At 37.9% G+C, this 11,629-nt stretch overlaps 1 non-coding gene across 1 annotated transcript; it reads left to right on the top strand.

Moving 5' to 3' along the window:
- Nucleotides 1–2,894: 2,894 nt before the first annotated feature.
- Nucleotides 2,895–2,967, top strand: Trnak-cuu (transfer RNA lysine (anticodon CUU)). The gene has a single exon. It is a non-coding gene; the product is annotated as a tRNA-Lys (tRNA).
- The last annotated feature ends 8,662 nt before the right edge of the window (nucleotides 2,968–11,629 follow it).

The raw sequence follows: 11,629 nt of genomic DNA, 5'->3' as shown, positions 1-11,629 counted from the left end.
TATGCAGTTTCTTCAATGCCCATATTTTCTCTGAAGTATATTGGTACTGCCAGGAGCTGACATGTCTCAAAAAAGAAAAAATTTCTAAGTTATTAAAACATTTTAAATGCCATATTCTGTAGATCTCTGAAGGGTTTGAAGATGACCTGTCTAAAACATCTCTGCTCAATTTTTAAAACATATCTCATATGACTACAAGTTCTATTGTAATGTCTAACTACTAACTTTCATTTCTTTATATCCTAATAGTTGGTAATAATAATATTCAAGGATCAGAAAATTGCATTACATTGTTAAATGAATGGTATAAATACAATTAGAAATATACATATAGCATTTTCTAACAATACCAGTTTCAAATTTGTATACAATATAAAACAGTCCAATCCAATGTAAAGTATTTAAAACTAGTAATTTTCTTTTCTTTCTTTCTTCCTTTCTTTTTTTTTAAACAAGAACCTTAAATCTAATCTCCTTTGCTTAGCCTTTTTCCTAACCCTTGACAACAATTTGTAACCAACCCCTCTAAACAATGAAAATTATCCCAGACCCAAAATCCATTAAAAAGATAAAAAAACTACCTGCCCCACACCACCTCTTTGGGAATGTGGGCGTCGTATTCTTAAAATTGCTTCCTGCTGGGTATGGGCTAAGTTTTCTTTATCCTGAAAGAAAAATTTTAGGTTAATTGTCAAATTCAAGGAAAGGTAACTATATCCTTCATTATCTAGTCTGTGTATAATGCCAAAGTTCAGGGTTTATCTCAAGTCCTTATTCAAGTAGTCTTTGAGACTGGATCATCTCAGCTAGTCATCTCAAAATTGCTCTGAGCACCTTGTAGTTCAAAGCTGATCTGTGGATGATGTTTGTCAGCTTAATGATATTATTATTGTCCATGTGGAATTGTTGTTGTTGTGGGGCCCCATCTTCTTTCTGGAGACTTCAATTGATGTTAGGCCTGGCCGTGATTTCCTGCAGAAAACTGATAAGAGACTCGAACACAAAGACATGTATATGCAGCTAATTGAAGCCTTTTTTTCTAGAATTAGTTAGTACTCTATATGACCATTCATATCTTAACAAAGTTTAAAATGTATAAATATCTATATATATATATTAATCTTGTAAATTTTGATATAAAATTCATACTTTAAGAAAAGTTTAAAGAATCAGAATAGAATCAAAGAGTTGAGATTAGTAATAGAATAGTCCCTTAATTTGGCTTTTGTCCTGTCCCACAGCAGAAGATGGCTCTTTTACTCTGGCATGATACAGGGAGTTTGCATTTTCCTTTTAACAACATGCTCGAGTTTAAAGGAGAGAGCCATTCTCCAACTCCAAAGTCAGCTTTAAATTTTAATTGAACTGGCACTATTAGAAGACCAATACTGAGAGAAATATTAGAAGATATTGTTCTAATGAGTGGTCACCAGCCATCCATATTATACAAGAACAGGGTACAACAACTGATGATCTTCCAAAGACACCAACAGCTCTACCTTTAAAATGGTTAACAGACAAGCCTGTATGGGTCCAGCAATGACCTTTAACAACAGAGAAACTCCAAGCTTTAGAAGAGCTGGTAGAAGAAAAGTTAAATGCTCAGCATATTGAAGAATCAACCAGCCCTTGGAATTCTCCTGTATTTGTTATTAAAAAGAAATCTGGTAAATGGAGAATGGTAACAGACCTTAGAGCAATTAACAAAGTAATTCAGCCGATGGGCTCTCTACAATCTGGAATTCCTTTGCCTACTCTGTTACCAAAAGGATGGCCTCTCATAGTTATTGATTTAAAAGACTGTTTCTTTTCAATAGCCTTACAAGAAAAAGACAGAGAAAGATTTGCTTTCACAGTGCTTACTTATAATAATTCTCAACCGGTTAAAAGATTTCAATGGAGGGTCCTCCCACAGGGAATGTTGAATAGCCCAACTCTGTGCCAATATTTTGTAAAACAGCCATTGGAAGTGATACGTAAAAAATTTCCTAAATCTATAATTTATCATTATATGGATGATATTTTACTAGCTGACTCAAATGCAGATACTTTAGAAAGAATGTTTGAAGAAGTAAAAAAAAAATTGCCTTGCTGGGGATTACAAATTGCTCCTGAAAAGATACAAAGAGGAGATTCTATTAATTATTTAGGATATAAAATAGAGCTACAAAAAATTAGACCCCAAAAGGTGCAAATTAGGAGAGATAGACTACAGACTCTTAATGACTTTCAAAGACTATTTGGAGATATTTCTCATCTACGAACTATTGTTGGGGTAAAAAATGATGAACTGACTAATTTGTTCAAAACCTTAGAAGGTGACAAGGACTTAAATAGTCCAAGAGAATTATCACCTGAAGCTGAGAAAGAATTGGCCTTGGTAGAAAAGAAAGTGCATGAAGGGCACGTGGATCGTATTGATCCAAAGCTGGATTGCATTTTGGTTATTTTACCTTCTAGGCATTCTCCTACTGGAATATTAATGCAGAGGGAAGATATTATTTTGGAATGGATATTTTTACCAAATAAACCAAATAAAAAATTAAAAACTTATGTGGAAAAAATCTCTGACTTGATTTGCAAAGGAAAATTGAGACTTCGTCAATTAGCAGGAATAGACCCAGCAGAAATTGTCGTACCATTAACTAAGGAGGACATTGACAAATTATGGACAGAAAGTAAACCTTGGCAAAGAGCTTGCAGTAATTTTTTGGGAGAAATTAACAGTAAATATCCCAAAAGTGACAGAATTGATCTTATCAAGAGAGCTGATTGGATCTTGCCTCGAATTGTACGGCAAAAACCCATATCTGGAGTTCGTACATTTTATACAGATGCCAACAAAGAAGGAAAGGCAGGTTACAAATCAGAAAATTTAAGTAAAGTGGTTCAAAGCCCAGCTAGCTCAGTCGGTAGAGCATGGGACTCTTAATCCCAGGGTCGTGGGTTCGAGCCCCAAGTTGGGCGCCAGATGTAGATGTAACCAACCGTCTTATTAAATAAGAAACACAGAAACAATGTAAAAGAGAAAGCCAAGAGGTCAGAGCTCAGAGCTAAAATCTCACCCTTCCTCCTGCGGTGTCCCAGCTTCCCAAAAGAGAGCTATTTTCCTGTGTGTAAGTCGTTTCATAGTCATTCTGCCTTCTCATTGGTTGTAAACCCAAACACGTGACTGCCTCATCACTGTCTGTATGTACAGCCCACCAGGTCTTAAAGGCATATGTCTCCAATGCTGGCTATATCCCTGAACACACAGAGATCTATGGGATTAAAGGCGTGTGCCACCACCGCCACACTCTGTCTATGGCTCTAATAGCTCTGATGCCCGGGCAACTTTATTTATTAACATACAATCAAAATCACATTTCAGTACAATTAGAATACCACCACAGACTCATAACTGGACCAGATGAAGAGAGTGAGAAATCTTGGAAAATTCAGTCTTAAATGGGATGTCTTCATCAAATCCTTTACTTCTGGACTCAAAGAACAAAGAGAAACAAGAGACAGAAAGATTGTAAGGGTCAATGGGGATGCAAGACGCCAAGAAACCTGTGCCTTACAGTTACCACAGGATGGGCTTTCAGCACCAAGATTGGAACTAGAGGGGAGACCCACTCCAGTGCCAGAATCCATCTCCACTTGTCGACTTCTCAAAAAGGAAGTCAATTTTCTTCAGTAGAGTCTTACTGGTTATACAAACCACAGTGAAGGGCAGGCCCCACGTCCAGCATGAAATGAACTCAGTGGTACTTTGGGAGACATTTTGTCATGTAATGTTGTTTAGGCAGTTTTTAACCTTACTAGATTTTTGCCTTTGCTTACATACTGTTTTCTGATTATGGGTTTTAATGGGTTTTGAGTGAGTGTATGTATGTGTCTCTGGGTATGTATATGTTTTTTTTTTCTTTTTTTCTGTTTGTTTTATTCTGGTTTGATTCTTTTATTTTAATTTGCCTGTTTGTTTTCTAACAGAAAGGAATGGAGTTAAGACAGATGTGGAGGTGGAGAGATTCTGGAAGGAAACCGTGGTCAGAACATATTGTCTGGAAAATGTAGTTTCAGTAAATAAAAATGATAAAAAAAAATGTGGTGCTATTTATCTCACAAGAGCGCTACAGAAGCTGTCAAGTTAGCAACAGGGAAAGGAGACAACCTCAATACGAATCTCAGGAGATACCAAGGATCTCCCGGGACCCCCCTAGCCCCACTTCCACATTAATGCCCTCACCACTGAGGATGAGATTTATGACTTACAGCAAATGGAGGTGGGATCTAGCCACATGATAATATGAATGGGAGAGTTAATATACTTTCCATCCTTGCCACAGGCTTGCAAATTCATGGCCGGTGCTGGGGATCTCCAGCGTGGGCCCCATTCCCAACCCTGCCCTCAGCTCCTCTCCTGGAGTTGCCCTCTCCAAACCCTGCCCAGAGAAAGCCCCCAGGCTCCTCTCCAGACTGCCTGCAGGGTATTTAAGGTCCTCCCATGTGGTTTCTCTTCTTCCCCTGAGACCCGGGAATACTTTTGTCAGATTAAAACCTGGATTTATTAATTTGGCCTGATCTGATTTATTGCAATCAGTGGAGTTACCCACTACTGAGGGAGGGATATTTTACTGATCGGCCTGGACTGATGAAATGCGGGAGTCTTTTCTTGAAAATGAACATGTTTAAGGGCCAAGAGGGTGGCTCAGAGGATTAAGTCACTGGGTCAATCCTAATGACGTGTTTGATCCCTGGAACTGAATCTTGTAAGTAATCCTCTAATCTTCACGTGCATGCTATATCATGTAATGAAACACACACACACATTAAACAAATACATTGAAAAACAGCAAAAGGAGGAAATTTTAATAAAATTAGGTAGACTTATGGTGTACAATGTGTTAAGTTGAAATGTTGTATACTAATGACAATTGAACCAATAAACACGTTTTTCACCATCCATAGATACAAAATAATTGTCAAATCTAGACAATTCCCACTTGGGAGATGGCCCTGTGGGAATACCTTTGGGAAATCATTTTGATTACATTAATTGAAGTAGGAAGAATGGTCTTAATTGTGCATAGGATCATTCCCTGAACAGAAAGAAGATCTTGGATTACATAATCTGGAGAAAGTATGCTGAGCACTAGTGTGCATTTGTTGTCTTTGTTCCTGAGTGTGAGTGTGTCAAGCTCTGTTCACCATGGTTTTCTCACCATGATGGACTGTACCCTGGAACTGTGAGCCACAATAGTCCCTTTCTTCCTTAAGGTGCTTCTGTTCCAGTTATTTATTATAGCAACAAGAAAAGAAATTAAGACATAAACTAAATAGATTTTGCCTTGAGATGACTGTAGACCTTTGAAAAAATATAAATGTAAGGTTATGTCAACTGTCAAACTGACAAGAAATGAATTTCCTTGACAAGTTGGCTGAGTCAGGAATTGCCTATGAAACAAATTTCTGAGTGCATTTATTAAAGAAAAATTTCAAGTTCTTTAGCTGAATAGGAAAAGACCACTCTGAGTGTAGGCAGGACTACGATATATCCTGTTGTCTCAATTGAATGAAAAGTGAAGAAGATGGAAGCCAGCTGAGCACCATTTACTGTCCTGTTTCCTAACTGAGGATGCAACGTGACCACTTACTTCACATGTTACTGCCATGCCTTCCATGCTGTTTTGGAATGCATTGCTGTTTGAGATACGAGGTAAAGCAAGACCTCCTTCCTTTATATTCTTGAAGTGATGAAACCTGACAAATTATGCAATTTATTTTTTATTTTTTTTTATTTTTGTGAATTTGTTTTCAGTCTCAAGTGTGGTAATAATTACTAACATAAGTAATTAAGATACTTGAAAAAATCTTTAGACTCTTGTGAGTTGTAACAGTTATTGTAGTTGTCTTCTTGGTCATTTGGAAAACCTAGAACATGAGGCAGTTATATTTAGTCCACTTTCAAATATTTTTGCTTGCTTTTCATTCATGATTTTTCCAGGATTTGATGTGACATATTAAAAACATACTTCATCATAAACAACAGCTTACTAAAAAAATATTCTTGGAACATTTCTCTTTGGGGAAATGAGTATAAGGTTTCTCCTGAAAACACATGGCAAGTTTACCAATTGTGCTTTTGCAGGTCTTTAAAATGGGAATAATGTTGCCTGTAAATCCTCTGGAAAGAATAACAGGTCAGTGCTAGTGATTCTATGTCAGTAATGTCCCTTGTCCTCCCCTGACACATGTGGAAATGAAGGTCCCGTGGCAACATAACACCCTAGTTATAAGGGCTTAGAATCAGAAAAATCTTAATTTTCATCCTAAATATTGCATATATTAACTAGACAAATTTCAGCCAGTTGCCCAGTATCTCTAGGCTCCATTTTTCCCTTATGCAATACAATGATAGTATAATACTTATCTCATAAATTTCTAATTAAATAGGCCATGTTAGTAGAATACACAGAGGTTTATTCTATAATTTTTCAGGTTCTTGATAAACTTTCTGCCTTCATATTTGTTTAAAGAGAAGAGAAAAGAAAGCTTACAGAGCAAGCCAGAGATTTTGGAAGACAGTGTGCTAGGGATGAATGTGCATGTATTTCTAAATTTCACTCAACAATGTTTATGTTAAAAAGATATTAAACTTAATCGAACCCTAAGGTAAGTCTTTATGTTTGATATTGAAATTTAGCATCATAAAGTCCAAATAAACTAAGTTTACCCGGTCACGTAATATTCTGTGCTACTGACTTTGTATATGGGTCACTGGTTCAAAAGGATTACCCCTTGGCATCTTACAGCTTGTGACCATCTTTCCTTGTATTTGTGTCACTGACGCTCTCTGAAGAACAGGTTCAGTGTCAGCACTTGCCATTTTATCTCAATTAATTGAGAAAGAATGCTATGACATGCAACATATTCCAGAAAGATGACTTATGAATTAATAAATAGTACCAGAAAACAGATGTCTAAGGTTCAGTGTATACTACTTCACCCAAACATAAAATGTTGATTGGCTCATATGGAGCTTCAGTGTATATCCAACTGTACTACAGAGAGGGACTCCAAAAAGCAAATAACCCTGAGTTGAAAACTTTGGGATCATGTGATACATTGGGCCAAAATGTTGAAGGACATCCTTTGAGGGGGGTGGCTGAGAAGACCCTGAAACACAACCCATTTTTCTTAGGATGCCACATTCTCAACCTATCTTATAATTATTCTTGAGAACTACAATCGAAAAAAAGGAAGTTGTGAAGATTCGATGCTATCCACAGAACTGATTTCATTCTAACTCAAGACTGTAGATCTGTGAGCTTCAAGAGTTTATGTTAATGTCATGCATGACTCATAATTTTTCCTTTACTATCAGACAGTCCAGTTGTAACACTTTAAGTCCCCAAATTATCAGCTAATTTTCTATCAGTCCATTCCTAATACCATTTTACAAAACTATACTTCAAAATTAATTACTACAATTACATAGTTCAAATATTTTGAACTAAATGAGCTTTGTTTTTCCTATTATTATCACTTAAGTCCCACAATGGTGCACCTTCCCAATGACTACAACTTAACTGATTATATCCATGATTTTAACATGATCAACACTAAGAACAACCTTAATCGTCCATTGCTTTATTAAACTATTATCCCATTCACATAGTGACTATTTTATACCTTCTGCTTTTTTAGGCTCCTCATTCACTAATATCACTCAGACTTCTTTAATAAAGATCTGCTTATCATAAGCATGTGATCCTTTATTATTCAAAGAGAACTCTTCTTTTCCTCATATGCATTGGATCTCATCCCCTATTTGCTTTTACTTTAATCTGTTCTCTCTGAAATTATTATACATTTCCTTTTATTTAAACATTCTAACAATGGTCATACATTCAATATCTCTTCTGCTTTTAATTGTCTAATTTCTTACTCTTCTTTAAGAATATATTCTACTTCACCAGGCGGTGGTGGCGCACGCCTTTAATCCCAGCACTCAGGAGGCAGAGCCAGGCAGATCTCTGTGAGTTCGAGGCCAGCCTGGACTACCAAGTGAGTTCCAGGAAAGGCACAAAGCTACACAGAGAAACCCTGTCTCGAAAAACCAAACCCCCCCCCCAAAAAAATATTCTACTTCTTAACCTATTAACCTTTAGTGCTCATAATCTTGTTCCATTTTTCCATCATTATAAAATTATTTTGTTAAAATAACTTACATTTTATCAAATGAAGGGCGTACTTGGGCTTGTTTTTCTTGACATTTCCCTGCTGCTCTTGTCCATCTTCCATCCTCTGCTTGTTACACTGACATTGTGTTTTCCTTTTGATGCTGTTCCTTGCCTCTCTGCTTGCTGTCTTTTCTAATCACTCTCTAAATGGGACAACTCTTGCTTTTTCATCCACAGTCTGCCCTTGACATCAGGACCTATAAAGTGTCATTTGGGTTCTTGTGAGTGTGAAACTTCAATCTCACTTTCACTCCACTTCTAATATAAAAAAATGGAGCTACCTACTAGTTTTTAATGTTTGAATTTCCTATAGAAAAGTATTTGAACAAATTACTTTCTGTAACTTTCCTCTGTATTACTGAAAAATACTTACTTCCATTTTAGTTTTTTAGCTAAAAACATCTTAAAATTATTTTTGAGTCTTTGATTGCTTTCACGTTCAATTTGAATCTTTAGTCCATCAGTAAACCCTATTTAAATGTCTGTAAGAGATCTAATCTAATAGCCTTCTTACCTATATAATATTCTAATTCCTGTAATGTCTTTCACTTTTTGCCTTCTCCAATCATCTCTCTAAAGAAATTCAGCTCTTTAAATAGAAGAAGTATTTTATAATTCATCTGGAGTTCATCAAAATTAGTGTGGTTGGATCTCAGCAAAGCTCGTCATTGCTTCTCCTCTTCTTTCACTGTGTTGCTCTCCCCCTGATCAGCATATTGTCTGTTCTACCATGCATAAGGGATTTTCTATTGTAAACTTTTACATTTACTTTAATTTTGTCTGGAATATCTTTTTAGTCCAACTTCTAATGGCTGGCTGCAATTATTTCTGGGTTCGTTATCAAGCCTCTTAGTCACTGATTTCTGTGAAGAGACACCAGAACAAAGGCAACTTTTACAAAAGAAAGCATTTACCTGGGGGCTTGATCACAGTTTCAGAGGTTTATTCCATTATCATCATGGTGAGGAGCATGACAGCATGCAGGCAGCCATGCTGAGAACTAGATCCTTATCCATAGGCCGAGAGAGATGATTCCTTGACAGGGGCTTTTAAAACCTCAAAGCACCCCCAGTGGCACACTTCCTCCAACAAGCCCACACCTCCCAATCCTTCTAATCATTCCAAACGGTGTCACTCTGTGGTGACTAAGCATTCAAATATACTAGCCTATGGGGGCCATTCTTATCCAAATCTCCACATTTCATTTCTTGGACCCCCATAGGCTGGTAGACATATGAAAATACAAAAATGAAATAAGTCCACTTCAAAAGTCCCTATAGTAGATCACGGTTCCAACACTGTTTTAAAAATCCAAAGTTGAAAGTTTCTTCTAAAACTTATGGCAATCTATTAAATTTAACCTCCTATAAAATCAAAATTAAAAAAAAAAACAGATCACCTACTTCCAACATACAATGGCACAGAATATACATTGTCATTCAAAAAGGGAGTAAAGGGAGTATAGTGATGAAATACTGGACCAAATCAAAAATGAGACCCAGCAGAGCAACTCAAAATTCTGCAATTCCATGTCTGATGTCAAAGAGCTCTTCAGGTCTTCCACTCTGTTCAGTTTTTGATGGCATCACACTTCTATCTCTTGGGCTTTTCACTCATTGTCAACAGCTTTCCTTGGCAGGTGTCCCACTGTTCTAGTGTCTCCTTCATCTTGAGATCTCCAGCTCAACCCAGACTTCTCCTCATGCTTTCTTCCAGTGGCCTCTCTGGGCCTCTGTGTAGGGGCTCCCCTTTCACATGCTTGGCCCTAGTAGATTTCTTTAGCAGAGGAGGGAGATTCCACAACCCCTTTCTTTTATTCTTAACTCTAAAGACAGAAGCATAAGGCCAAAGATGCCAAGTTCTGCTGACTGATTGGGCTGAAACTTGACCCCCTAGTTATATTTATATCAGCTTTTTTTAATTGATCCTTCCCTTTGTTGCTTAAGCTTAACTTTAATGAGTGCTGTTTTGCCCTAAGATTACCACTCCTTTTATTCCTCTTAGCATAAGGCATCTCTTTAAATTTTTTAATCTCTTTGAGCAGTGGACTTGTCACCAATAAAACATTTCCTGGTGCTCTTTTTTCCTCAAACTGTATATTGCATTTTTTCTTTCTCTTTTTTGTTGTAGACCTACATAACATTGATCACTAGTAACAACGTGGCATAGTCAATATTGAATGGTCTTAAAATATTCTCTGACAATGCCATTAACCCAAAACTATCTAATTTAGACCCAGGTAGTATGGTGATATTTCATTTGTGCTCTAAAAAACAAAGCTTGCCTGGGGATCAGAGGAAAAAGCCAGCCACTATATTAAACATAGAGGTCAGGCAGTGGTAGCACATGCCTGCAATCCTAGCATTAGGGAGGCAGAGATTCATACGGTTCTCTGTGAGTTCAAGGCCACACTGGGAACAGAGTCAGGTGTGGTGGCACATGCCTTTAATCCCAGCACTAGTTAACCACAGAGGCCGTGTTGCAAGGTAGATTTTGGTTAAAAAGGGCAAAAAGGGGCCACATTGTCTGACAAAATATCACTATAGTAGTTTCTAATATTCTTCCTTTCTGCAGCCTCTTGATCTGGGTCCCTACTGTCCACATTGCCTATAGCTGGAGATTCCTCCAGTCCTGCCTGGCCCACAGTCAGGACAAATCTCTCTCACCCACCAGTCACGCAGCCGCATAGACCCAACCAAGTAAACACACAGAGACTTATATTGCTTACAAACTGTATGGCCGTGGCAGGCTTCTTGTTATCTAGGTCCTATATCTCAAATTAACCCATATCTATTAGTCTGTAAGTTGCCACGTGGCTCGTGGCTTACCAGTACTTTACATCTCACTTTTCATGGCAGTGGCCATCAGCCTCTCTCTCTCTCTCTCTCTCTCTCTCTCTCTCTCTCTCTCTCTCTCTCTCTCTCTGCCTCAGCATTCCACTTCCCAGATTTCTCCTCTCTCCTTGTCCCACCTATACTTCCTGCCTGGCTACTGGCCAGTCAGTGTTTTACTTGTTAACCAATCAGAGCAACACATTTAACACACAGAACACCCCACAGCAATTGCCCTCAGCACAAGTCTGGGCATCTACTAGGATGGCCCAGTAAACCCCACTTAAAGAGTTGAGCTGCTTTTCCAGTCCAAAGTCCACATCCCGCCAGCAAGCAGCACAGTCCCGCCTGTCACAGCAACACGCCAGCCCAACTTCTGTCTTAGTCACTGCCCTACTGCTGTGAACAGAAGTCATGAACAACTCTACAAAAGAAAGTATTTCATTGGGGCTTTGCTGACAGTTCCAGAAAGTTAGTTCACTGCCATCGTGGCACATATGCAGGCACAGTGCTAGAGAAGTAGCTGAGAGCTACATCCTTATCTCCAGGCAGAGAGAGGGAAAGAAAGAG

The sequence above is a fragment of the Peromyscus maniculatus genome, chromosome 15 (assembly GCF_049852395.1).
Source record: "Peromyscus maniculatus bairdii isolate BWxNUB_F1_BW_parent chromosome 15, HU_Pman_BW_mat_3.1, whole genome shotgun sequence".
Taxonomy (NCBI): domain Eukaryota; kingdom Metazoa; phylum Chordata; class Mammalia; order Rodentia; family Cricetidae; genus Peromyscus; species Peromyscus maniculatus.
Note: the sequence above shows the minus strand (reverse complement) of the source record. Positions and strands in the feature narration are given on the sequence as shown.